Source organism: Anolis carolinensis, chromosome 2 (assembly GCF_035594765.1).
Source record: "Anolis carolinensis isolate JA03-04 chromosome 2, rAnoCar3.1.pri, whole genome shotgun sequence".
Taxonomy (NCBI): Eukaryota; Metazoa; Chordata; class Lepidosauria; order Squamata; family Dactyloidae; genus Anolis; species Anolis carolinensis.
Window position 1 is genome coordinate 94,869,907 of NC_085842.1, and position 27,923 is coordinate 94,897,829.

The 27,923-nt window shown below is 41.7% G+C and overlaps 2 long non-coding RNA genes across 6 annotated transcripts; one reads left to right on the plus strand and one right to left on the minus strand.

The window, feature by feature from the left end:
* Nucleotides 1-8,275: 8,275 nt before the first annotated feature.
* LOC134296129 (uncharacterized) lies at nt 8,276-10,523 on the minus strand. The gene is made up of 3 exons (XR_010002704.1): nt 9,195-10,523; nt 8,821-8,947; nt 8,276-8,372 (listed from the first exon to the last, which is right to left on the minus strand). It is a non-coding gene; the product is annotated as an uncharacterized LOC134296129 (long non-coding RNA).
* A 1,918-nt stretch (nt 10,524-12,441) lies between these two features.
* LOC100560275 (uncharacterized) lies at nt 12,442-26,907 on the plus strand. Of its 5 annotated transcripts, XR_010002699.1 has the most exons (6): nt 12,566-12,939; nt 15,171-17,995; nt 19,657-19,761; nt 21,569-21,660; nt 24,674-24,727; nt 26,711-26,907. It is a non-coding gene; the product is annotated as an uncharacterized LOC100560275 (long non-coding RNA). The 5 variants fall into 5 exon arrangements; XR_010002701.1 differs by lacking the exons at nt 12,566-12,939; nt 15,171-17,995 and adding an exon at nt 12,442-12,541; XR_010002703.1 differs by lacking the exon at nt 15,171-17,995 and having other exon boundaries at nt 12,921-12,939.
* Nucleotides 26,908-27,923: the final 1,016 nt, after the last annotated feature.

Consider the following 27,923-nt stretch of genomic DNA (forward strand, 5'->3'; position numbering starts at 1 on the left):
AACACTCAATATTTTAAATATATGCTATCAACCATGACAATCAACACAATCTGACTCCTAATATTTTAACAAGCTTAAAATCACAACACCAAATAAAAAACAACACTCTTAAAACACAGGAATGCCAGACACTAAACAATCACGGCCAGCTAACACCTCCCACCATCTGCCATGCAGGACACAATCCAAGCACTCCCAACAGATGGCCACCCAGCCTCTCAATAATAATAACAACAACAACAACATCATCATACAATCCTAATGTTTCTAATATACGATGATAACGTACTCTATACCCATTCAGAAAACCTACAACATCTCTTAAACAACTACAATATCCCGATGATAACGTACTCTATACCCATTCACAAAAAAACCTACAACATCTCTTGCACAACTGCAATATCCCTATGATAACGTACTCTATACCCATTCACAACACCTACAACATCTCTTATACAACTCTAATATACCGATGATAACGTACTCTACCCATTCACAAAAAAACCTACAACATCTCTTGCACAACTGCAATATCCCTATGATAACGTACTCTATACCCATTCACAACACCTACATCTCTTATACAACTCTAATATCCTGATAATGTACTCTATACCCATTCACAACACCTAAAACATCTCTTATACAACTCTAATATACCAATGATAACGTACTCTATCCCCATTCAAAACACCAACATCTCTTATACAACTCTAATATACCGATGATAACGTACTCTATCCCCATTCAAAACACCGACATCTCTTATACAACTCTAATATACCGATGATAACGTACTCTTTACCCATTCACAACACCTACATCTCTTATACAACTCTAATATCCCAATAACGTACTCTATCCCCATTCACAACACCTATAACATCTCTTATACAACTCTAATATACCGATGATAACGTACTCTATCCCCATTCAAAACACCAACATCTCTCACAACTCTGATATACCGATGATAACGTACTCTATACCCATTCACAACACCTACATCTCTTATACAACTCTAATATCCCGATAATGTACTCTATACCCATTCACAACACCTACAACATCTCTTATACAACTCTAATATACCAATGATAACGTACTCTATCCCCATTCAAAACACCAACATCTCTTATACAACTCTAATATACCAATGATAACGTACTCTATACCCATTCACAACACCTACATCTCTTATACAACTCTAATATCCCGATAACGTACTCTATACCCATTCATAACACCTACAACATCTCTTATACAACTCTAATATATACTGATGATAACATACTCTATACCCATTCAAAACACCAACATCTCTTATACAACTCTAATATACCGATGATAACGTACTCTATCCCCATTCAAAACACCAACATCTCTTATACAACTCTAATATACCGATAACGTACCCTATACCCATTCACAACACCTACAACATCTCTTATACAACTCTAATATACCGATGATAACGTACTCTACACCCATTCAAAACACCTAAAACATCTCTTATACAACTCTAATATTCCGATGATAACGTACTCTATACCCATTCACAACACCTACAACATCTCTTATACAACTCTAATATACCGATGATAACGTACTCTACACCCATTCACAACACCTACATCTCTTATACAACTCTAATATCCGATAACGTACTCTATACCCATTCACAACACCTACAACATCTCTTATACAACTCTAATATACCGATGATAACGTACTCTATACCCATTCACAACACCGACAACATCTCTTATACAACTCTAATATACCGATGTAAACGTACTCTATTGTCAGGACCCAGGCTGCAGAGCACCAATAACCATACGCAGAGGCCAGAATCTATCTAATATCTTTATTAAAGAAATATTTAAAGTCAATAAAAACAAGTGTAGAATGTAGTTCAGAAGTAGACCTTTCAGGAAAGGTCAATTGTAGTCCAGGAAAACAATGTCCAATATATGATATTAAAGTCCAAAGTTATAATCCACTTCACCGAAACACACACTATTTGGCAAGCAATAGTGTGGGGAACTGTCCTTAGTCTTTGAGGCTTAAGGTAAATCCGAAGGAAAGGAAAACAAGGCTGGAATCCGAGAAGCAGGGTCCGTGGTTTAAAACGCAAGGCAAGGCAAGACTTGAGACTTGGCAAGGTCCAACTTGAAACAAGGCAATCGTGGAACAAGATCTGAGTCCATAGAAATCCGTGGAACAAGGCAGGGCTGGGAACTTGATTCAGGAGCTGGGAACTGGAGTACGTAGTCTACACACGATCTCACTCCACGAGCTGACGAATTGACTCCGCAAGGTTTCCTCCGAGAGTAAACACCTAAATAGGATCCTGTTTTCCCGCCAAAGAGCACTTTCTCTGGGGAACAAGAAACGAAAGCCATTCTGTGTCCAGATGTTTGACTCCTCAAAGTTTCCCAAGGGAAACAGACTTAATCAGCTAATTGTCTGGCAGCTATCCTGGCGCTCCGGCGAGTCGCCTCGCGAGCGCCTCTTTGTTGATTATAATAATCTCGGCGAGAAAATGGGGGAGATTTCTGCTCAAGGCTTGTTTGGCTGACTTCTGGAGGGCAAATATCCTGCAGGTGCAAGGGCTCCATTTCTGGCTGAAACGGTGGGAAATCCAAGTTTTCCTCTTCATCTGCCACAATAATACTAGGAACAGGACTACATGGCCCATGAGACATCACACTATCCCCGCCCTCAAGGCCCCCCTCAAACATGGCCTCTCTCCTCGAGTCGCGGGGTCGCGGCTTGGCAGGGTAGGCCTGATGGAAGCGGCGGACTAGGTCAGGAGCATGGACTGTGGAAGCGTCTTCCCAAGAGCGTTCTTCGGGCCCAAAACCCACCCAGTCAATGAGATATTGAAGGCGGCGGCGGTGGAAGCGAGAATCCAAAATGTCCTGAACCTCGAATTCCTCCTCCCCATCCACCAAAACAGGAGTGGGGGCCGGTCGGTCTGCATCAGGGCGCACACCATCCGCCGGAAGGAGCAGGGAGCGATGAAACACTGGATGAATGCGCATAGAGCGCGGAAGTTGGAGTTTGAAAGTCACGGGGTTAAGTTGCGCCACCACTGGATAGGGACCAATGAAACGGGCATCTAGCTTCCGGCAGGGACGGTGGGCGGGCAAAAAGCGAGTGGACAGAAGAACCCGATCTCCTACCTTGATTTCGGGGCCCGGCTGGCGATGACGGTCAGCGTGGCGTTTATAGTCCTCCTTGGCTTGGTCCAGTTGCTGGAGCAATAGTTGTTGCACCGCTGTGAGTTCCTGCAGCCAGTCCTCCGCTGCAGGGACTTCTGAGGTTTCAATGACAGGAGGAAAGAAACGTGGGTGGAAGCCGTAGTTTGCAAAGAACGGGGTTTCTTTGGTTGAAGCCTGGACACCGTTGTTGTAGGCAAACTCTGACAGAGGTAACAGGGAAGCCCAGTTGTCCTGCTGGTAGTTTACATAACAGCGAAGGTATTGTTCCAAAGTGGCATTGGTGCGCTCAGTTTGCCCATCCGTTTGGGGATGATGAGCTGAAGATAAATGAGAGTCTATGCCCAATAGTTTTTGTAGTGCCTTCCAGAAACGAGAGGTGAATTGAGATCCACGGTCTGTGACTAAACTCTTGGGCAATCCATGTAGTCTGAAAACATGCTGAAGAAATAAATCTGCAGTCTCTTTGGCCGTGGGGAGGCCATCGCAGGGAATGAAATGAGCCAACTTGGTAAAAAGGTCCACCACCACTAGGATCGTGGTGAATCCAAGGGAGGGTGGTAGATCAGTGATAAAATCCGCGGAAATTATCTCCCATGGACGAGATGGAGTAGGAAGGGGATGCAATAGTCCTGAGGGTTTCTCTCTTCTTGTCTTGGAACGCTGACATACTGGGCAGGTATTGACATATTTCTCTACATCCTTGCGGATTTTGGGCCACCAAAAGTCTCGTAGGATGAAATGCATGGTTTTAAATAGTCCAAAATGCCCTGCTGGCTTGCAGTCATGACACAGGCGAAGTGCCTTTTCCCTACCTGGTCCTGGGGGGATGTAGACATGATTTCTGTAGCATAATAACCCATCCTTAAGTGAGAAAGGGAAACGTAGTCCTTGGCGAATTTGATCTTGAGCCCAGGCGTCTGCTTATTGACTGGCTCTAATTTCTTGAGCACAAAAGGGTCCTGGAGTAGAGGGAGTTGGTTCAACTGTAGTGGATTTGGTGTTTCCCACTGTGAGCGTGGCAAAGTTTTCAGGCTGTAGCAATTGAGATTTGAAGGTTTCTCTGCGCCCTGCAGCATACTCTGGTTTCCGTGAAAGAGCATCTGCTTGCTTGGCCTGAGCAGGGGTTACATAATGGATCTGGAAGTCAAAACGCTCAAAAAACAAAGCCCAGCGCTGCTGCCTTTGATTTAACTTGCGGGCAGTTCTTAGATGTTCTAAATTACGATGGTCAGTATGAACTTCAATGGGAAATTTGGCCCCTTCTAACCAATGTCTCCAATTTTCAAAGGCTGCCTTTATGGCCAAAAGTTCCTTTTCCCAAATAGTGTAATTTCTCTCTGGGGCTGTTAGTTGACGGGAGTAAAAGGCACAAGGGTGAAGATGTTCTCCCACTGGTTGCATGAGTATAGCCCCGATTGCCACATCGGAGGCGTCAGCCTGAACAACAAAAGGGGTTTTAGGATCAGGGTGCTGTAGAATTGGCTGGGATGTGAATAACTTTTTTAGTTGCTGGAACCCTTCCTCTGCTTGCTCCGTCCAGCGGAAGGGCTGTTTTCCACGGATGCAGCTGGTGATTGAGTCAGACCAACGGGCAAAGTCTGGAATGAACTTGCGGTAGTAGTTCGCGAACCCCAAGAAACGCTGCACCTCTTTCTTGTTGGTTGGCGCCCGCCATTCCAATACTGCTGAAACCTTTGCGGGGTCCATGGAGAGCCCTAGTGGCGAGACACGGTATCCCAGGAAATCTACCTCTTGTAGATCAAAAGCGCATTTTTCCAACTTGGCATATAGTCCATGATCCCGCAATCGTTGTAACACCATTCTGATGTGGTTTTCATGTTCTGATTGTGATCTAGAAAACACCAAAAAATCGTCCAAGTAGATGATCAAGAACCGATCTAGATAATCCTGAAAGATATCATTGACAAAATGCTGGAACGTTGCGGGAGCTCCACATAAACCGTAATTCATGACTAGGGACTCGAATAATCCGAATTTAGTCTGGAAGGCGGTTTTCCACTCGTCCCCCTCCCTGATGAGAACTAGATTGTAAGCCCCCCAAAGATCCAGCTTGGTGTAAACCTTGGCCCCTCGAAGCCGGTCTAAAAGGTCCGAGATCAAAGGCAGGGGATAGCGGTTCCGCTTAGTGATATTGTTCATTGCTCTATAGTCCACAACCAAGCGTAGGTCCCCTGACTTCTTTTTCACAAACATTACTGGGGAAGCAGCTGGGGATTGAGAGGGTCTGATGAACCCCTTGCGGAGGTTTGACTCTATGAACTCCCTGAGAGCTTCTTGCTCTGGTTCAGTCAGGGAGTAGAGGTGTCCTCGCGGAATCGGGGCCCCCTCCACCAAGTCAATGGCACAATCATAGGGCCTATGCAGGGGTAGTTTCTCGGCTTCCTTTTCATTGAAAACATCCCAAAAGTCCGAGTATTTCTTGGGCAAGGTGATGATAGGTTCAGCGTCTGTGGCATGGCAGACCTTGGCTAGAAGACAATGGTTTTGGCAATATTTAGAAGCAAACTGTAGTTCTCTGTTGGCCCAGGAGATGTTTGGGTCGTGGAGTGTCAGCCATGGAATTCCCAAAATCACAGGGAAGTGAGGAACCTCGGTCACAAAGAAGGAAATCTCTTCCATGTGTTCCCTTATCCACATTCTGGTGGGTTCAGACCATTGGCTTACTGGACCTGTCTTTAGGGGGCGGCCATCTATGGCTTACACCACCCGGGCGTTCTTGAAATCGTGATATTGTAATCCCAGAGAGTTGGCATACTCTCTATCGATGAAATTGTTTGTTGCTCCTGAGTCTATCATGGCATGGATCATGACGGGTCCTTTTTTCGCTGACCACAAGGTGACCACTAGGAGAAATAGGACCCCGGTTGGCGGCTCTTGAGTGGGGTTTCTAACCGGGTTAGCGAGCCTCTCTACGCCCGGTCGCTGGCTTCCCCCGCCGGCTTTGCGCCTGCCGCCTCGGCCGTCTCCTTCTCCACGGAGGACGCCGCCGCCAAACGGGTGGCGGGCTTTCTTTTGGCTGGACACTCTCTGGCAAAGTGGCCCCCGTTTCCGCAGTACCAACAGAGGTTTAAACGTTGGCGGCGGGCCTTCTCGGCAACATCTAATCTGGGGCGCACATTGCCCAACTGCATCGGCTCCTCCTCGCTTCCTCTGGGGTATGGGGCTGGTGGCGGGGGTCTCCACATTGGACGTGGTTGGATGCCGACGGGAGCGGGAGGTTTTACTCCTGCTCTTCCACTCTGGCCTCGGAGCCACTGTTTTCTGTTGGCAAGCATGACTTCGGCTCGTAAACATTGGTCAATAAGTCTCTCAAGAGAGTTTGGAGGATCCACCTTGGAGATTTCTTCCAACATCTCAATGTTGAGACCCTCCCGAAACTGTCCCCTGAGGGCTATGTCATTCCAGCCGGTGTTTTGGGCCAGCACTCGGAACTCGGCTATGTACTGGGACAAAGGCCTGTCCCCTTGGAAAAGGCGCCGGAGTTTGTGGCCGGCCGCCTCTAAATTGTCCTCGATTCCCCAAGTCGCCTTAAGGTGATTCAGGAAGTTTTGCGCGGAACTTAGATGTGGAGAGGCTTCATCAAATAGCGCCGTCGCCCAATTGGCCGCTGGCCCGTCTAGGAGACTGTAGATCCACGCCACCTTGATGTCTTCTTGGGGAAACTCGGCATGACGGGCTTCTAGATATGCCTGGCATTGGCGACGGAAAACATGAACCTTGGAAGCTTCTCCAGAAAACTTGGTTGGTAACGCCAGGGCAGGGAGTCGGGTTCCGCGTTCCTTCAAACCCCGTATTTCTCCCTCCTGCGTATGGAGCATATCACGGATTCTGTCCACTACATCCTTGGAGATGGTGTAGCTGAGTGGTTGGGCTTCCGCCCCGGTTCCAGTAGACATTCTGGCCTAGGTTAATTGGTGCTTAAGGTGGCGGAGTCAAACTGTCAGGACCCAGGCTGCAGAGCACCAATAACCATACGCAGAGGCCAGAATCTATCTAATATCTTTATTAAAGAAATATTTAAAGTCAATAAAAACAAGTGTAGAATGTAGTTCAGAAGTAGACCTTTCAGGAAAGGTCAATTATAGTCCAGGAAAACAATGTCCAATATATGATATTAAAGTCCAAAGTTATAATCCACTTCACCGAAACACACACTATTTGGCAAGCAATAGTGTGGGGAACTGTCCTTAGTCTTTGAGGCTTAAGGTAAATCCGAAGGAAAGGAAAACAAGGCTGGAATCCGAGAAGCAGGGTCCGTGGTTTAAAACGCAAGGCAAGGCAAGACTTGAGACTTGGCAAGGTCCAACTTGAAACAAGGCAATCGTGGAACAAGATCTGAGTCCATAGAAATCCGTGGAACAAGGCAGGGCTGGGAACTTGATTCAGGAGCTGGGAACTGGAGTACGTAGTCTACACACGATCTCACTCCACGAGCTGACGAATTGACTCCGCAAGGTTTCCTCCGAGAGTAAACACCTAAATAGGATCCTGTTTTCCCGCCAAAGAGCACTTTCTCTGGGGAACAAGAAACGAAAGCCATTCTGTGTCCAGATGTTTGACTCCTCAAAGTTTCCCAAGGGAAACAGACTTAATCAGCTAATTGTCTGGCAGCTATCCTGGCGCTCCGGCGAGTCGCCTCGCGAGCGCCTCTTTGTTGATTATAATAATCTTGGCGAGAAAATGGGGGAGATTTCTGCTCAAGGCTTGTTTGGCTGACTTCTGGCGGACAAATATCCTGCAGGTGCAAGGGCTCCGTTTCTAGCTGAAACGGTGGGAAATCCAAGTTTTCCTCTTCATCTGCCACAATAATACTAGGAACAGGACTACATGGCCCATGAGACATCACATCTATACCCATTCACAACACCTACAACATCTCTTATACAACTCTAATATACCAATGATAACGTACTCTATACCCATTCACAACACCGACAACACCTCTTATACAACTCCAATATACCGATGATAACGTACTCTATACCCATTCACAACAACTACAGCATCTCTTATACAACTCTAATATACCTATGATAATGTACTCTATACCCATTCACAACACCTACATCTCTTATACAACTCTAATATCCCGATAACGTACTCTATACCCATTCATAACACCTACAACATCTCTTATACAACTCTAATATATACCGATGATAACATACTCTATACCCATTCAAAACACCAACATCTCTTATACAACTCTAATATACCGATGATAACGTACTCTATCCCCATTCAAAACACCAACATCTCTTATACAACTCTAATATACCGATGATAACGTACTCTATACCCATTCACAACACCGAGAACATCTCTTATACAACTCCAATATATCGATGATAACGTACTCTATACCCATTCACAACAACTACAACATCTCTTATACAACTCTAATATACCGATGATAACGTACTCTATACCCATTCAAAACACCAACATCTCTTATACAACTCTAATATACCGATGATAACGTACTCTATACCCATTCACAACACCGACAACATCTCTTATACAACTCTAATATACCGATGATAACGTACTCTATACCCATTGATAACACCTACAACATCTCTTATACAACTCTAATATACCGATGATAACGTACTCTATCCCCATTCAAAACACCAACATCTCTTATACAACTCTAATATACCGATGATAACGTACTCTATACCCATTCACAACACCTACATCTCTTATACAACTCTAATATCCCGATAACGTACTCTATACCCATTCATAACACCTACAACATCTCTTATACAACTCTAATATATACCGATGATAACATACTCTATACCCATTCAAAACACCAACATCTCTTATACAACTCTAATATACCGATGATAACGTACTCTATCCCCATTCAAAACACCAACATCTCTTATACAACTCTAATATACCGATAACGTACCCTATACCCATTCACAACACCTACAACATCTCTTATACAACTCTAATATACCGATGATAACGTACTCTACACCCATTCAAAACACCTAAAACATCTCTTATACAACTCTAATATTCCGATGATAACGTACTCTATACCCATTCACAACACCTACAACATCTCTTATACAACTCTAATATACCGATGATAACGTACTCTACCCATTCACAAAAAAACCTACAACATCTCTTGCACAACTGCAATATTCCTATGATAACGTACTCTATACCCATTCACAACACTTACATCTCTTATACAACTCTAATATCCCGATAACGTACTATATACCCATTCACAACACCTACAACATCTCTTATACAACTCTAATATACCGATGATAACGTACTCTATCCCCATTCAAAACACCAACATCTCTTATACAACTCTAATATACCGATGATAACGTACTCTATACCCATTCACAACACCTACAACATCTCTTATACAACTCTAATATACCGATGATAACGTACTCTATACCCATTCACAACACCGACAACATCTCTTATACAACTCTAATATACCGATGATAACGTACTCTATCCCCATTCAAAACACCAACATCTCTTATACAACTCTAATATACCGATGATAACGTACTCTATACCCATTCACAACACCTACATCTCTTATACAACTCTAATATCCCGATAACGTACTCTATACCCATTCACAACACCTACAACATCTCTTATACAATTCTAAAATACTGATGATAACGTACTCTATCCCCATTCAAAACACCAACATCTCTTATACAACTCTAATATACCGATGATAACGTACTCTATACCCATTCACAACACCTACATCTCTTATACAACTCTAATATCCCGATAACGTACTCTATACCCATTCACAACACCTATAACATCTCTTATACAACTCTAATATACCGATGATAACGGACTCTATACCCATTCACAACACCTACAACATCTCTTATACAACTCTAATATACCGATGATAACGTACTCTATACCCATTCAGAACACCTACAACATCTCTTATACAACTCTAATATCCCGATAACGTACTCTATACCCATTCACAACACCTACAACATCTCTTATACAACTCTAATATACCGATGATAACGTACTCTACACCCATTCACAACACCTACAACATCTCTTATACAACTCTAATATACCGATGATAACGTACTCTATACCCAATCACAACACCTACAACATCTCTTATACAACTCTAATATACCAATGATAACGTACTCTACACCCATTCACAACACCTACATCTCTTATACAACTCTAATATCCCGATAACGTACTCTATACCCATTCACAACACCTACAACATCTCTTAGACAACTCTAATATACCGATAACGTACTCTACACCCATTCACAACACCTACAACATCTCTTATACAACTCTAATATACCGATGATAACGTAGTCTATACCCATTCACAACACCGACAACATCTCTTATACAACTCTAATATACCGATGATAACGTACTCTATACCCATTCACAACACCTACAACATCTCTTATACAACTCTAATATACCGATGATAACGTACTCTATACCCATTCACAACACCGACATCATCTCTTATACAACTCCAATATACCGATGATAACGTACTCTATACCCATTCACAACAACTACAACATCTCTTATACAACTCTAATATACCAATGATAACGTACTCTATACCCATTCAAAACACCAACATCTCTTATACAACTCTAATATACCGATGATAACGTACTCTATACCCATTCACAACACCGACAACATCTCTTATCCAACTCTAATATACTGGTGGTAACGTACTCTATACCCATTGATAACACCTACAACATCTCTTATACAACTCTAATATACCGATGATAACGTACTCTATCCCCATTCAAAACACCAACATCTCTTATACAAATCTAATATACCGATGATAACGTACTCTATACCCATTCACAACACCTACAACATCTCTTAGACACCATTCATACTTACCTCCAACAGACAAAAACACCCAATAATCACAAATATTGTATATTCACAACCTTTAGGAAATAATATCCCCTAATGACGCAGCATCTTCAACCGCTAACCTACTCAACTTCTCCAATGAAACGTCGCACGTTTGAATTCGAAAAATGGAGTCAACCCCCACTATTACCCCACCTTCTCCCAACCCAACAGTTCCAAAACATCCAAATATCACTACATCCAATATCATCCAAATAAACAACCAAATATCAGTACTCCTCTGACACAAAACTAACAGCGCTTCATACAGTCATACCACCCACATGACCTCCAAGGACTCTACAAACAATGCCACCTCTTCGACTTACAAATACACATGATCACCAACCCACACACTCACACACGACTGGACTTAATATCAGGAAAAAACCTTTACCCTTTACCTTAACTACCTCCAATTCCTCAATACTTTATTTCCTATACCACCAGACTTTGCCACAGCAACGCATGGCCGGGCACAGCTAGTAAATTATAAAGAGATGTGTGAATCCAAACGTTTCACAACTTGGTTCTCTCCAGAGTTCATCTTAGATAAATTTATAGAAATTGGCAGATTTTGCATCAAGGTTATATATTTGAGTAGCATCCGATGATCAAACATTTTTGGAGCACTGCAGATTCACAAGACATTCTAAGGCAGTGGTTCTCAACTTGGGGTCCCTAGATGTTTTTAGCCTCCAACTTCCAGAAATCCTAACAGCTGGTGAACTGGCTGGGATTTTCTGGGCATTGTACGCCAAAACACCTGGGGACCCACAGATTGAGAGCCACTGTTCTAAGGCACTCGACAGAAAACCTGTCCCTTCCTGATAACTTACTCTCATAGTCAAGAATTTCTCAGTGAGGCAACATGGGTCTAAACAGCACCACTCAGGATTAAAATCCCACCTCAGTCAGTTTTTAAAGGACTCATCACATAAACAATGTTTTCCCTTGCTGATGGAAGGAAAGGAAGTACGGGGCCATCCTGGCCTTTAGGGAAGAGGTTCCGAATTCTTTGTCATGACCAGCAGTTTGGTGGTTTTAGTGTAGCCACTGGAATGCTTGGAAAGGATTAATTTCCCTCCGGAAATTAGAGGTCAAGTTGACCTTCCCTTACAAGTAATGGTTCACAAGCTGCAGAGATTATTTGGGAAGGACTGATCTGGTTTACAGCTGTGATTAGCTGCATAAAAGCTCTGCAGGGGACTTTTCTTTAGAAAAAAAATATCCGGCATATTAGGGCGTGTCCTGGCTAGTTTTTCCTCTGGGGTGGATCCTGATGCCCAGACCTGATCCAGAGAGCCTGTGGACCTCACCCCATGGAGGTCCGTAAGCTGGGGACAGCGGGGAAACCATTGGGCTGCACCCCCATTTCCCCTTTGCCATCCCACACTATTTCACGTCTGCCCCTGGCTTTGTTCTGCACTGTCCGCAGCTTAGTCTATAAGAACAAGAGTAGTCACCCATGTCCTGAGGGCAGCTTCTTACCATGCTGCCAAAATGGAGCATTTATGGAACTAGGATGGAGCCCAATCGGAAGTAGCTCTACATCGTGTGATGGGCTCTGTCAGTCTCAGTCCTGGCTGCATCTCAGCAGCGTCCTAGGACGGGATGAAGTCCTCTGTTGTATCTTGAGGAACCCTGAAGCCTGGCTGTGAACCCTGGAACCTTGTATAAGAATTTCAGTTGAAGCTCGTGAATGGATTCCTGGACTGGAAAACTGGTTTGTTTGTTGATACTTCGGAAAGCAGTTTTGCCTTGTTTACTTTATGTCATTTTGGAACCTTGATAGTGCCTTTGAAGCCTGGGAATTGGCTTTACCATGCCAGCCATGGCATGGTATGTTTTGTAGTTGGTTATTCAAAAGACTCTGTTGAAGTTCTTCATTTTCATAAAGCACAACCTGGGTGTTGTTTTGTTTAAACTCTAGCACAACAGTCTTGGAGGCGACACCAAGAAGGCCTTTTGCCTTCTTCCCACCGAATGGGCCTGTGAAGGTGATGGGACAGAGAGAAGGACCCTGTAGAACTCTATAGGGCAGGAATCTACAAGCCATCAGCATGTGATACAAGCCAAACCTTTCCCAGTAACCTTATTTCCCCTTCAACAGAGTACAAAACAACACCATGCAACATTCCCCTGCCATCATTAGGTGGAACCAATTTGACTCAAATTAATATTAATTATACAGAAGGCAGCAACATTATCCTTCATTAAGCTGTGGTTATAATATTTGTTATAATTTTTAATTAGAAAGCAAATTACAGGCTAGTTATTTATAATTGCTTCCAAGCATTGGCTGCTAGTGCAAAACCCCTCTTTTAACTTGATTCCTAATACAAAAAGGTTTCACTTACTGACAGCTAGGGCAAATAACTAGAAAATATGAAGCAATATATCTGGTGAAAAAGAAACTGGCATTTTCTTATAGTTGGGATGCTCAAATGGTAGTATAAATTCAAAACAGAATGGGGCACACCGGCAGGATCAACTAGTGTAGGGGCAATACAAATTACCACGGCCTGATGGTCCAAAGGGAGCCCAGGACCCGACTATTGTGCACTTTTATTTTTTATAGTGTTTTTTTATTTCATAATCTTTGATATTCGTTCTAAAACTGATAATTTCAAATGAAATGATAATGAAATCAAAATTAAAAAGATAAGAACTGGCAAGGAATCACATTAGAGAAAGCAAAGGTTGAAAAGGAAGTTAGACTCCTTGGGAGTTGCTCCTGCAGCAACCGAATGAAGCAGGTTGACCATAGGGAGCGGAGGAGGAAATGGCCCTTCCACTTACAGCAGGAGAAATAAACAAAATTTAGCAACTAAGTCTGAGTAGGCAGTAGTTACTGCTCTGGAATGTTTTCTACAATGGCCAGAATTAAGCTTTTTCGAGCAAACATTTGTCCTGTTCAGCAGATGGTTATCTGTGCAATCTATGTGTGGGTGGTAGGACCTGTTTTCTTGTGGATTCATGAGCCTTCCACATATTGTTGGGCAAATCCTAGATGCCTTAGGCAACCTAGCCAAGTTGAGGAATGCTGGGCATAGCAGTTCAGTTATATCTGGAGGGTCACCAGCATTCTACTCAAAATATGTTAGGTGAAATAGCATATTTTCTGTTTGCTTCAGGCTGTGACATGATGGTGCTACTAGCAAAACTGGAAACTTTCACAGTAACTGGAAAATTCCAAGGATTGTTGACCAAAACCCTAACTTTTCTGAGTTCCAGTTAGCTGTGGAATAATATATAGTGGAAGAAACCACAAGGGCTTCCAAGTCTAACCTCTTGCCATGCAGGACTACACAATCAAAGCTCTCCTGAGAGATGGCCATCAAGTATCTGCTTACAAACATCAAGTGAAGGAGACTCTACCACACTCCAAAGCAGTGCACCGCACTGCCGAACAACTCTTACTGCCAGGAAATTCTTCATAATGTTTAGGTGAAATGTTTTGTGTGCATGTCTGGAGAGAGTAACAAAAATGGCAAAAGTCTGGAAGCCATGAATCCTTATGAGGATATGCTTAGGGAGCTGAGTATGTTAAGCTTAGAGAGAGAAAAAGTTAAGATAGTCGTGTTTAAATACAGGGTGTTTGAAAAAGAACTCCGTAGTTTTAAATATAAATACATTAAAACTAGGGAGTTCTTTTTCAAACACCCTGTATATGAAAAGATGCCATATTGAGAAGGGAGCAAGTATTTTTTCTGCTGCTTCAAGAAACAGGACACAGAGCAGTGCAGGGAACGGGACACAGAGCAATGGAAACAAACTACAGGAAAAAACGTTCCAGAGAATCCAGAGAAGAACTTCCTAACAGCAAGATCTATTCATCAGTTGAATATGCTGCCTCTGAGTTTTGAGGAGTCTCCTTCTTTGGGGGTTTTTAAGCTGACCATTTGTATCTTGATTTCAGGTTGCACTAGCAGATTTATTATTTGTGTTTTGCAGCACCTATAAAAGGAGATGGAAAAAGCGGGCTACTAATCCCAAAAGCCAGACCAGTTTCTACAAGAGTGATGTTCCATATTTGGAATCCTATTGCTTGGAGACTACCTCGAACTTCTATATTCCCAGGAATCTGGGGAACTGTTTTGGTGCTTTTAAAAAAACTATTAGCTGATTTTATTTTTGAGTTGATAACATGCTGCTGATTGTTTTATTTTGATTCTTATTTGACTTGTTTTATCTTATTGGTGTTATGGTATGTTAGTTTTGACTGGCTTGTGTAATCTTGTTTTTGTTTGACTGGCTTTATCTGGATTTTATCTATTATGTTTTACAGCAATTTTTGATTTATACTTTCATGTCCGTACCTCCTAGATAATTTATTGAGTAACCTGAAAATATAAAATAACATTAATAAATGCATGTTGTACAATGTAAATAATAAACATGTTCAGAACTGAGGAAGACAAATTCTAGGAATGGGAATCGACATGCATGTTTGGCAGATGCAACTACATTTTTATGACTTGGTGTCACATGTAAATCATAGCCTGGATGAAAAATTGGATGGGAATCAACTAGATAAAATATACAGGACTAACTCCATTTTGCTGGTAGTTGTGGCAGGGAAGATACTTTATTTTCTCTCTCCTTCACTCTGTCCTGCCTGAAAACTGGGAATAGAGGGTTTCTTAGCCCTTCATATCCAGTTGGAGGGACTGCAGCAGGGGGGGGGGGGGCATCCCAGAACCAAGGTCTAGCACAGTGGTTCTCAACCTGGGGGTCTTCAGATGTTTTTGGCCTTCAACTCTCAGAAATCCTAACAACTGGTAAACTGGCTGGGATTTCTGGGGGTTTTAGGCCAAAAACACCTGGGGAGCCACAGGTTGAGAACCACTGGTCTAGAAAATATCAAAGGTCAACTGTATATTATGAGAACAGAAAGCCCATTACAGTAGAGTCTTGCTTATCCAACATTCGCTTATCCAACGTTCTGTATTATCCAACGCAGTTTGCCTTTTAGTAGTCAATGTTTTTGTAGTCAATTTTTCAATACATAGCAAAATTTTGCTGCTAAATTCGTAAATACAATAATTACTACATAACATTATTGTGTATTGATCTGCTTTTTCTGTCCATGTGTTGTAAAACATGATGTTTTGGTGCTTAATTTGTAAAATTATAACATAATTTGATGTTTAGTAGGCTTTTCCTTAATCCCTCCTTATTATCCAACATTTTTGCTTATTCAATGTTCTGCCGGCCTGTTTATGTTGGATAAGTGAGACTCTACTGTATTTGAAATAATTAGTTCACAAAAGTTTTCTGGAATCAAAACGTCTTCACCTGATAACAAAAAGACAGCAAGGAGTGAGCCAGCCTAGACCTCCCTAAGAAAAGTGTTACAGAATATAGGAACTTCTCTGAAGGTGTGAACAAGAATATAATATATGTAAGAAGAACTATATCATGGTGGGTGGGAGTCTCAGGGTTACCCTTCATAGGAAAGGGTACACCAAACACATCCATTTGCATGACCTCTCAAACATACTCCGAGCTTTCCAGGTAGAGAAAAGGGACTTAATTTGAACAAAACAAATCCCCAGTCAAGTGAAAGGACTGCAGCACAGATCCAATGAAGTATCTTCAGGCTACAGGCCCCAGTGAGATTTTGTTAAGTGATTGTGGCTCCTTGATAAGGCCTTCTCACTGGGAGTCCTCTCTCTCAACCTCAACCTCCACCTCCACAGTCAGGCAACCCAGAAGAGCCTCTCTCCATGTGATACTCATGTCTTTCCTTGAGACCCTTCCCACCACCAGCACTCAGGTCCACAGGAGATAGCTGCAGCCCATTTCCTGTCCTGCAGCTTCTTTCCAGATCTCCTTCTGAGCTTGTTGGTGCTGTCTTCCCTGCCACACCCTTTGGAAAGGCTTAATTCAGGCCAGCAGGTGGTTCTCCTTTCCTCCTGAGGCCAGGGAGCTGGTAACGGCTAAGGCACTGCTCCTGATAGTCCTTTTCTTCCACATTGGTTTATGGTGCAGAGAAAGAATGATCACATCTGTTCAGTGTTACGCATCTCTATTCCTTGTAGTCGACAAATGTCACCTGTAATTTTTTTTAAAAAAACACCTCTAGAAGTTACCAGGTTAGAGAAGTGGTAGAAGCCAGAATATATTAAGTCAGTTGTGAATTGAGCCAAGGTCAGCCCTCTTTTCTCCTTTCAACAAGCAACAATAACTTGCAAGCGACACAGAATTTCAAAGTACTTGACTACTTTTGTGCCAAGTGCCAGTGTTTCAGAAGTTCTGCTTCTTCAATTGCGGTGCCAGTTTTACTAGTACAAATACCTCCAAAAGGAATAGGTCTTTGAAATATCAGGTTTTTATCCAGTGGGGGTTTTTCAATGATTTTGGGTCATCTTCAGTTTTTCAAGGCTGTTTTGGGGGACTATGGGCACAACATAAAATTTCTCCAATGCTCCCTGGGCCTCTTTTTCACAGATTTGCCTATTCCCATTTCCATCCATGGTGTAAGAAAAATAGGGGAAAGAAATGTCTCATCTGAAACACAGGCCTGTCTTCCCTGCTTTGAACTAGAATGTTCTTGTAGAGATATTGCAGGAATTAGGTTTGTTTGAGGCAATGGTTGCATATGTGCAGAGGACACTCCCTGATAGCACACTGTGCTAGATGGAACCTGTTTTAATTCCCTTCCGGGACACAGTGGGGCGGAGATGGAGTGCAAATTATAAAGGCAGCAGACAGGATCTGAATTACCACCAGTGAAGAGAGTGACTGAGAGGCTACCTGGCTTTCTTCCCCATTAGGTGAGGTTATTTTTTCTTATGCCTTTTCCTTCAGAGAGAACTGAAGTTACTGCTGTAGAGAAGAATACCTTAATTGGCCATGTTGCCCTGGGATTCTGAGCTGTTTGCTTTATGGATGATTTATGGGACTTGCACACTGGACACAATTCTTTGACATAGGGAACTTGCCCCGTTTTTCAGGGGAAAGAGAGCTGCCGTTTCATCAACAGTCTTCACCAGAGGCATGTCCATCACAGAAATAAATGTTAGGCTTGCCTAATTTGTGTGAGAAAGGAAAATGGTGGATTTGCATTGGCTTTATGTGCTTGATTTCCTCTGCAGTGATGTATCGCTTACATTTATATTCCATCACAGATTCAAGGGATGCATGTGGTTTTGTAGTGGGGACTAGAACATGAGTCCTCCAAAATCTCAGACCAGAACTCCAAAGAGGGGTAGGAATTATGTGATCCTTAAGACCATTGCCTCTTAAACTGTGGGCCCTGACACCAAATGGGGTCCCATAGCTTAATGTTGGAGTCCTGAAAATTTGGTAACAGTGAAAGATTTCTAAATGTCATCTAGTGGATGTTTTAGACATTTACACAAATCTGTTGTACAGTGTTTATAGTGGACTCTGCAGAAGGGGCTTCAGTTTACTTGATGAAAAGAAAAATCAGCCTGTTCAAGCCTTGCAAATAATGATTTGTTATGAGTAAATATTTGATTTTTATACCTATTTTATATACCTGTATTTTAACATAGGGTCACGTAAAAAAAAATTCAGGCCAAAAGGGGGTCCTGAGTGGAAAGGTTCAAGAAGCCCTGATCTGTATCATATTCTCCAACAATCATGATTTGACAGGGACAGTCACAATTACCACGTTGTTGTACTTTTCCAGCTGCTTTTGAAATATTCCAGTTTCTTTCTCCTTTCCCCACTTTCGTCCTTCATTCTCATTTTACGTCAATTGTAGAAAAATAGTTTTACACTCATTTGCGCAGAAAATTGGGAAGAAGAAGAGCCGGAGCCTTGTCTACATCCCAGGCAAAAGCAATCTGTTGCAGCCTCTCTTAGCTTTTCACAAATGTTGCCCTCTTTACCAGACTCTGATGCTGTTAAGCCACATGTGTCCTGGTTTTCACCTGTGCAGTATTGGAAAGTATATTATGTTGGGCGGCAACTCCCAGTGTGCCTCACAATTGGCCCTACAGGTAGGAGGTGCTGAGAATTGCAGTACAATAGTATCCGGAGGATCACACTCCGCTCACCTGCGCTCTAAGAACAGATTGTGCTGATTTTGTTGATGACTTCCTTCTTGATTCAGCCTCAAGTGAGTGACTAGAAGCCTGAACTTCATGTAATAAATATTAACATTAATGAATTTCCTTATTGCACTGCAGAGTTATGTATAGTTTGTTTGCACAGAGTTGTGTCTTCTGCCTGTATTTGTTATCCTACTGAGAGGAGGTGAGGCCTAGTGGTGAACAGGCAAAACCAGATTCTTTTGCAATTATTTGGAAATGGGCTAATCTGAGGATCTCCTCTTACAAAAGCAGGTTTTGTGAAGGCATCTTTTTCCAAATGCTCTAGGTCAGCCTCAAGGCAACAACCTTCTGACTTTCTGTCCTTCAAACAGCAAAACAGTGTATCAAATGTTTTTAATATGTTCTTCCTTTAGACAAAACCAACACCGAACCAGGAATTGAAGGCAGAAAGACTGACACATCTGACATTTCTTTGCCAGAGCTGCATTATACTTGAAGGATGTCTTCCATCTTGAAAGGTGAGCTGCTTTTCCTTTGTATCCCTCCCCAAACTAAGCTAGATTCGTTTTAGGAAAAAAGGGGACACGAAGGGATGCATTTACATTCTGGAGGATAATAGAAGAGGATTCTCCATAACTTTATTCCCAGGTTGGATAGTAATATACCACCATCTTCTTGGGAAGCCTACTTTCAAATCTATGCTATGGTTCAAGACACTATTTGCTCTATAGCAATTGATAGCAGTAATTTACCTGAATTGATGCTGAGGTGTCCAAATTAATATTACTGGTAAAACCAGGGAAAGATCTGTGTGTTTGTGTAATAATATTCCATCATAACTGCTTAAAGCTAAGCCCAGCTTTACCTTAGCTTTTCACTTGGATTGACTGTTCAGCTATCTTTCCCGAGGACTAAGGGTTGACAATCATTATTCCTCTGCATAAGAAAGAGAACAGGCAGACCTACCTAAGCATGGACCAATCAGCTTGCTAAATATTATTAGTAAACTATATACTAGTTATTTGCATGCAAAATTACTGGATTGGCTAGAACAGGAAGGCAAACTGTGTAATGAGCAAGCTGCTTTTAGATATGGATGTTCAACTGTAGATGAGGGTCTTATCCTTCAGCATGTAGCTGAAAAATATGCATCCCCATCTGAGGATGCTTTCAACATGTTTCAATGATTTTATAGAAATACTAGAAAATGTGAGGATATGGCAATTGAAGAAAGGTCCTAATGCATAATCATGACCTGGATGAAAATACTCACCTTCCAATTAGATGCAGTCATGTGGGGCACCTTTCTCTCTCCATCCCTACTCAGCAGGGCTGCATCCTAGCACCTACCCTATTTAACTTCTGTATCAACTCCCTGATTAAAAGTTAAATGAGTATCAGCTTCCAGCTTTCCAAATTGGCTAGTCAACCCATCTCAATTCTTTATGCTGATGATGTAGCACGCCTATACTATTCAATAGTAGACCTGAGGAGACTCTTAATAATTGCCAACTACTCTAATAATGAAACCGTAACATTACAACAAAAGAATAGTGATTGTTTCTATCAGAAAGAAGGTAATTTATAAATGGGAAATAACAGATTCCTATTGAACAGGTCACAAAGTATAGGTATCTTAACTTAGTTTTTCAGGTTCCATTTCATAGAAATTGCCCTAGAGCAGTGGTTCTCAACTTGTGGATCCCCAGATGTTTTGGCCCTCAACTCCCAGAAATCCTGACAGCTGGTAAACTGGCTGGGATTTCTGGGAGTCATAGGCCAAAACATCTGGGGACCCATAGGTTGAGAACCACTGCGTTAGAGAGTGCCCAGAGAAATATGCCATTTTTGCTTAGGTTGTTTTATGCCATTAAAGGGCAATATATTCTTTCCATTCCCAAAGTATTTATAGACAAGATTACATCCCAGTTCTTGTACAGTTCACAGTTCTATGCTAACAATAATTTTGACTCCCTTGTTGGGTTCCCAATGCAGACTGGCATCTTGAGGCAGGGTGCATCTCCATCAAGGCCTGTGCCTGGATTCTTCAACCCAATTATTGACTAAAACTCCCCCCTCCCCCCCCCCCCGAATTGGGCTGATTCCTCTACTGTAAACTGATAGTTTTGAGTCTGTATGGAAACAGTTGCTAAATAAGAAACTTCTAACATGTGGGTTCACATATAATGCTTTAATAAGCCCTGTCTACAGTAATGCTAAATCTGCCAAAGAACAATCAGTAAGGAATATAAGGTTGCAAAATCATTACAGCATCGGTTTTCATTTATGACCTAATTGATTTTAATTTATTCCTATCATGGTTAGTGTTTGGGAGAGACGATAAGGAGAAGGAAAAGGAGAAGGAAAAAGACAAGAAAGATGAAGACAAAAAAGACAAGAAAAAGAAGGAGAAAAAGGTACAGAAAAAGAGGTGTCCTTTATATGATGATGTTCAAAGAGCAGATATGGAATATGTACAATATGTTCTTAAAATCTACAATCTGAGATTAGTGGGTTTTTTGTACTGTGTTTCCATAGCAAAATGATATGTGGGAATTGTACAGAAGTTATTGGACCATAACCCCAGGCATCCCTCACCATTGGCTATGCTGGCTAGGGTTGATGTCCAACAACATCTGACTGTCATTCTTGGAATAGATGGTAATGACTAGAGCCCACGAATTAAGGGCAAATTCATAGTCAAGAAACTATCCCTTACAAACCACCACATTTTTCAAGTCACAAGACAGACATGTTTCTTTATTCCATTCTCTAATTCTCTCTTTTACCGGCATTTTGATTGATATGGCCATCTGTTGGGAATGTTTTGGTTCTATATTCCTGCATGGAAGGGGCTTGGACTGGATGCCATTAACCCTTGTGGTTTCTTCCAGCTCTATGATTATTGCTGTTTTGAAAACCAGGCAACTCTAATGGCTATGTCACTTTGCCTATATTAATTACGCAAATGTGTGAACATGCACAATTACTAATATCTCCTTGTTCTCGTCAGCCATGAAGAGAACATGCAAATAAAAATATCCACATGAGTTTATTACACAAATACATGCCATAGATTACATCAACTTTGTGGGAGTAGTTTTCCATGTAAACAGCAACATCTCCTTCTATTGAGAGGTTTCCCTGAAGCAGTTTTTAGGAGTGAGTAAAGGTGGGGCTGAAGGAAGGAGGGGAGATTTATGCCAATGGCAAATACCAGTTAATTAGCAAATTGACATTGCTGGGTTTTGCTCAGCTATAACTTCTTATTTGGATTCCTGTTTCCCTAAGGAAGGCTGAAACTTAAATGGATATGAAGTGTGCTTGAGGTATTAGGGGAAGGAAGGAAGACACAGAAGAGAGGTATTAGGACCATGAACTTTTTGGATTACTTTTTTGTGTGTGTCAGGAACGACTTGAGAAACGGCAAGTTGCTTCTGGCATGAGATAATTGGCTGTCTGCAAAGACGTTGCCCAGGGGATGCCCGGATGTTTTGATGTTTTTACCATCCTTGTGGGAGGCTTCTCCCATGTCCTTGCATGAGGAGCTGGAGCTGATAGAGGGAGCTCATCTGTGCTCTCCCCAGGTTGGATTCAAACCGGCAACCTTCAGGTCAGCAACCCAGCCTTCAAGTCCTTAGTCCTGCCAGCACAAGGGTTTAACCCACTGCACCATTGGGGGCTCCCTTGGAATACTGAAAATATCCAAGATTTTATTTATATTTTTATTTAAAAAATGAGCTTCCAAATTAGTACAGAGTCTTGGGGACTCAAGAAAGAAAACACAACAATGTTGAATAAGAGGGGGTCATTTTTCTGCATTCAGGTTTGAATAGGAAAAATATGGAATAGTACAAATTTATGTCATTATGAGACACCACAATTACTCTTATGGCATGACTCAACACTTGTGCTTTGATTAAGACCTTCCGTAAACCATTGAGTTTGTTGGCTGCTTCCTCCTTGTTCCATGTGTGACTCACTCTTGGCCCAGTTTGGATAACTGAAGCAAATAATAATGGGGAAAAAAGTCAAATCAGGACTAGGCATGGGAGATAGGAAGTTTTCCATGGAAAAAGTAGGAAAAATAGCATAGGTGTGTAACCTTTCTTGAGGGGCACATTAGGAATAAGCCTCCAAGCTGAAAGGACGATGCAATAGGATAGTTATCCTTTAGAATCTGCCTTCCTGTTTCCTCATCACAAACCATTACTAGCATAGAGTGAGTCAGGTTTTATGGATATATAGAAAACAAATGTTGCTGTCCTGGTTGTAAGAATAAATGTTTTTAAAATCCAAAATTTGTGGACTTTGAAGAGGTGGAGAAAGTGTGCTAGTTCAGTTCTAGCTGGCTGATTTCAGTTAATTTATCCTTTTGTATGCTGTTATTCACCTTCAAGGTAAGATCTGCACATTTACGTAAGCAATGACAAATACTGGGTATTTAAAATCTCAAGAGTCTTTTTCTTCCATTCGGCACCAATTTAGAGGACAAGCCATCAAATCTGCCATGTGTCTTGGGTGATCTGTCACTTTTTCTTCTTCCTTTTCCTCTACTAGTTGGATAAAGAGCTGAAAGCATGATGCGTTTGCATTAGTTGTGGTTAATAATAATAATAATAATAATAATAATAATAATAATACCCCACCACCATCTCCCCCAAAGGACTTGGGGCAGCTTACAGAAGCACTCCAAGTGCCGCATATAAACAGCAATACTGAAGTATATACACCGTGACAAAAATATAAAAACAACGCACATAAAATCCCAGCTAATAAAACTGTAAAAAATATATATAATTCCCTAAAACTTAGTAGAACCTGTGAGCAAAGCTGGCTATTTGCAGTAACAATCAAAGTGTGAAGTGACATAATCGGTGGATCATCAAGCTGACCATAGATTACACAGGGTCAAAGGCCTGTATGAAGAGCCTTGTTTTTAAATTCACTCAAAAAGCTTGAAGATTAGGGGCTAGTCTAATACCTTTAGGGAGGGCATTCCAGAGCCAAGAATGTGTTTGGCCACTGCATTTTCCAGAACATAATATATTCAAAAAGAGCTCCTACAAGAAACAAATATGAGAGCCATAGTTATAATACATGACAGAAGCCTAATCCTGTACAAGGATTAGCTTGTATACTTTGGATCTGCCTTAGTCAGAAACTGTGTGAAGTCACACAATAACAAACAGGGATGCTAGTAAGTTGTTCTTTTGAAAAGAAATTGTTCAGATAGTGATGCCAGATTTCCTGGAAAAATAGAGCTGTGTGTCCAAGGATCTTCTGCATGCAAAGCATGGATTCTTGTTCTTACTATCATGAAAACACAGTTTGATTTCAGAAAAGGTACATGATTGAGTAGGATTTAGATGCCCTGCCTTCTGTGATGCCACAAATGGAGTAACAGTTTGTTTTTTTCTCCCTTCCCAGCATGATGGAAAAGATGATGACAGCAGCAGCAGCTCCGACAGTGATTCTGAAAAGGTAATATAGTGGGTGACTGGCAGAATGGGAAATTGTTCTCCTTCTAGTTTTAATTCTCACATTGGAATGTGCTGTCAGTTCAAACATTTAACAATTTATAGTTTTAGAGAAGCATGGGATGTTTTACATGGGTTTCTTTAATGCCTGTGAAGACTGTAATCAGTCTCTTTCAACACTCACTCCCCCAGTCCCCATAAGTAAACTGTCTCCAATAATGGAGGTAATGTAACTGTCATGACTCACAGCCATTGGTAGACTTATCCCACCCCCACCCCTGATTTGTATATCTGCCCTCATTTAGTTGACTCCCTCTTGGTGAACTAGGCTACTTTGCCAGGGATGAGTGGTGTTTGACAAGGCTCTACATTTTCTAGTTTGTCCACTCCCAAAATGAAGTCATAATGACTTACAGAAACATTCTGGCAAGATGACAATTAGAATTTCTTTTTTTGGTTTTCACTTGCCACCTACAGTAAGAGATTTCAAAGAAGCAGAGAACAAGTAACACTGATGGTTGGGGGTTGATATTGCAGTTCCAGTACTGTAGTTGATTCATATTCATTAACATTATGTAGTCATGATCGTGTGGCACTATTGCTACAAGTTTAAATGCCCTCCCAAACCTACCTTAATAACAAGCAGCTAGATGTCTGTTCAGCTGTAGTCGGGATACAGAAGGATAACAGTTCCATTCTCCCCACCAATGAGTCAGGATGAGAAGCAGGACCCCTGTTGCAATTATTTGTTGCAGCCTCACTTACTCATGGGAGAAGGATGGAAATGTCATCCTCCTTGCACAATGATCACAAGCCAAATAAACTTAATTTGCCCAATCCATCTTGCTGTGATTTCAACTAGGACTGCGATTAAGAGGATCTGTGCGTACGTGGCAAACATAAGCTAAACCAGATTGGCCAGGACAGAGAAACAAACCAGGCTGAAGACAAACCACAGAGCTTTATGTACAATTTGCTTCAAAATGTATGAGCATAAAGAGACAGAGAAATGTGAGACATCTTATAGAGTTCTGACAGCCATTCAAACCTCCCACTTCCTTCTCTGATTGGCTGGAAAGGAGGCTGGTCAGGATCTGCACACTGGGGATTGGCTGAGGGTTTTGCTGATGTCGCTGCCTCCAGGTGGGGATTCCCTTGATGGGGAGAATGGTGACTGGGGATTGGTCAGAGTGAAGGGCCAATCAGCTGCACATGAACAACCAAAGAAAAGATGGATGGACACCATCAATGAAGACATGCGTGCTGCCAACCTGAGATCTGAGGATGCCCAAAATAAAGCCCTGTGGAAACGACAGTCACAATACTAAGCTCTCCATTAGGAAAATAGTTTAGAAAGAAGGTGATATAGAATATGAGCCAATGTCAATATTGTTGTTGTGAGCCTTCACATCATTTCTGGCTTGTAACGACCTGGAGGTGAACCTATCACAGGGTTTTTTGGCAAGATTTGTTCAGAATTTGTTTACCGTAGACTTCCTCTGAGGCTGAGAGTATGAGTTGTTTAATGTTACCCAGTGGGTTTCCATGGCTAAGAGAGGATTTGAATCATGGTCTCCAGAGTTATAGACCAACACTCAAACCACTACATTACACAAACTCTAAGCATATACTACCTGATTGCTATTGGCTGCTTCAACATATGTAAAAATTGCCCTGATTGTCTCAGCGCCTGTCCTTATAGATCATTTTTCATAAACTGAAAACATCCAACTGATTTAATTGTATGCCGCTATGAAATCTTTACATAAAAGGTGGGATATAAATATTTAAAGAAGATATGTTGGGCTGAACTCCATCATTCCCAACCAGCTTGGCTAATGGGTTGACATAAAAAAAACTGATGAATCAGAGTGGAAAAAAGAAGTTTGCAAAGAAAATAAGCCTTTACTTTCTTTTGTGGTTCACCTTGAGATGAAAAAACATGTTCTCTTTTAAGTCCCATTTTATTTTTTCTCTTGTCATGCAGGGTCATAGTGGTGCCAAAAAGGAAAAGAAGAAGAAGGAAAAGAAAGAAAAGAATTAACTTTCAAGGCAACTTTAAACTAGCAAAGGCAAAAACATTGACCAAACTAGCTAAGATCCTCATGCCATTTGGAGAGAAGAATCAACTGCCTGAATTTAATTTACCCAAAATTATGTGTATTAAATTTGTTTATATTAAAACTTGGTCTGTTCCTTCTCTCTCTCCCCCCCCCCCCCCACTCTCAATCTTCAACTGTCAGCCTTTCAATGAAGCTTTATGTTCAGAACATCTTTCATTTCTTGTGCCATCCATCAGATTCTCCTTGCTTTCATCCACACTCATTTTGCTCCTCATATCAAAGGGTGGAAGAGAAACTGATTAATAGGAAAAGGTTTGCCATGGTCTGCTAAGAAATGACTAATTACTTGTTTGTGAAACTTTCTGCGATAATGAAAGGGTCCGTCCTTAAAGTACTGTTGGCTCTCCTGTGACAGACTAAGCCATCTACCTCTCTGAATGCAGTCTGGATTCTGAGATACCCCATTCTTTCACAACAGATTGGACTGAAGCAGAGGTGGCATGGTCATTGTGAAGTGCTTTAACAGGCTCCAAGGATCTTCGCATACTTGGAATAAGTTGGTGCCTTAAATAGTGCCAACTTGTAGGGTGCCAATCAAATATAATAAATTCTTAGATTACCTTTTAGAATTTCCTCTGTACATACATCTTTTGTAAAAAAAAAAAAAAAAAAAGAATTTAATGCCGCTTTGTAGTGCAACCTTCTCAGTGGGATGAGGCGGGATTGTGAAGAAACCCAGAAGTCATTTGTCTGCATGAGTCTTACAATATTAAGTCTATGGGTCTGTTGGGAAGGCAGCAGAAGCAGGAAGCCACATTTAGCAAAAATACTGGTAAATAGCCCTCTGGCTGAGGACAAAATGGTGATGCAATGACAGTCAATTTGGGCAGGTGCCTTTCCTCTCTTCCCTCTTGGAGGTAAAACAGTTGTGCAAGAAAAAAAGGGGTAATTGCAAGGCACAACCCATTTTTGAAGCTCCTTAAATGGGAAAAAGTGTGCTTTACCAGCAATGAAATATGGTATTTCCCATATAATATGTGTGTGTGTGTGTACTCATTTATGTGACCTCCCTGGGCTTTTACAAATATCACTATCTGCTACCAATACTACTCTGAAGACCCACTGTTCATTTCTATA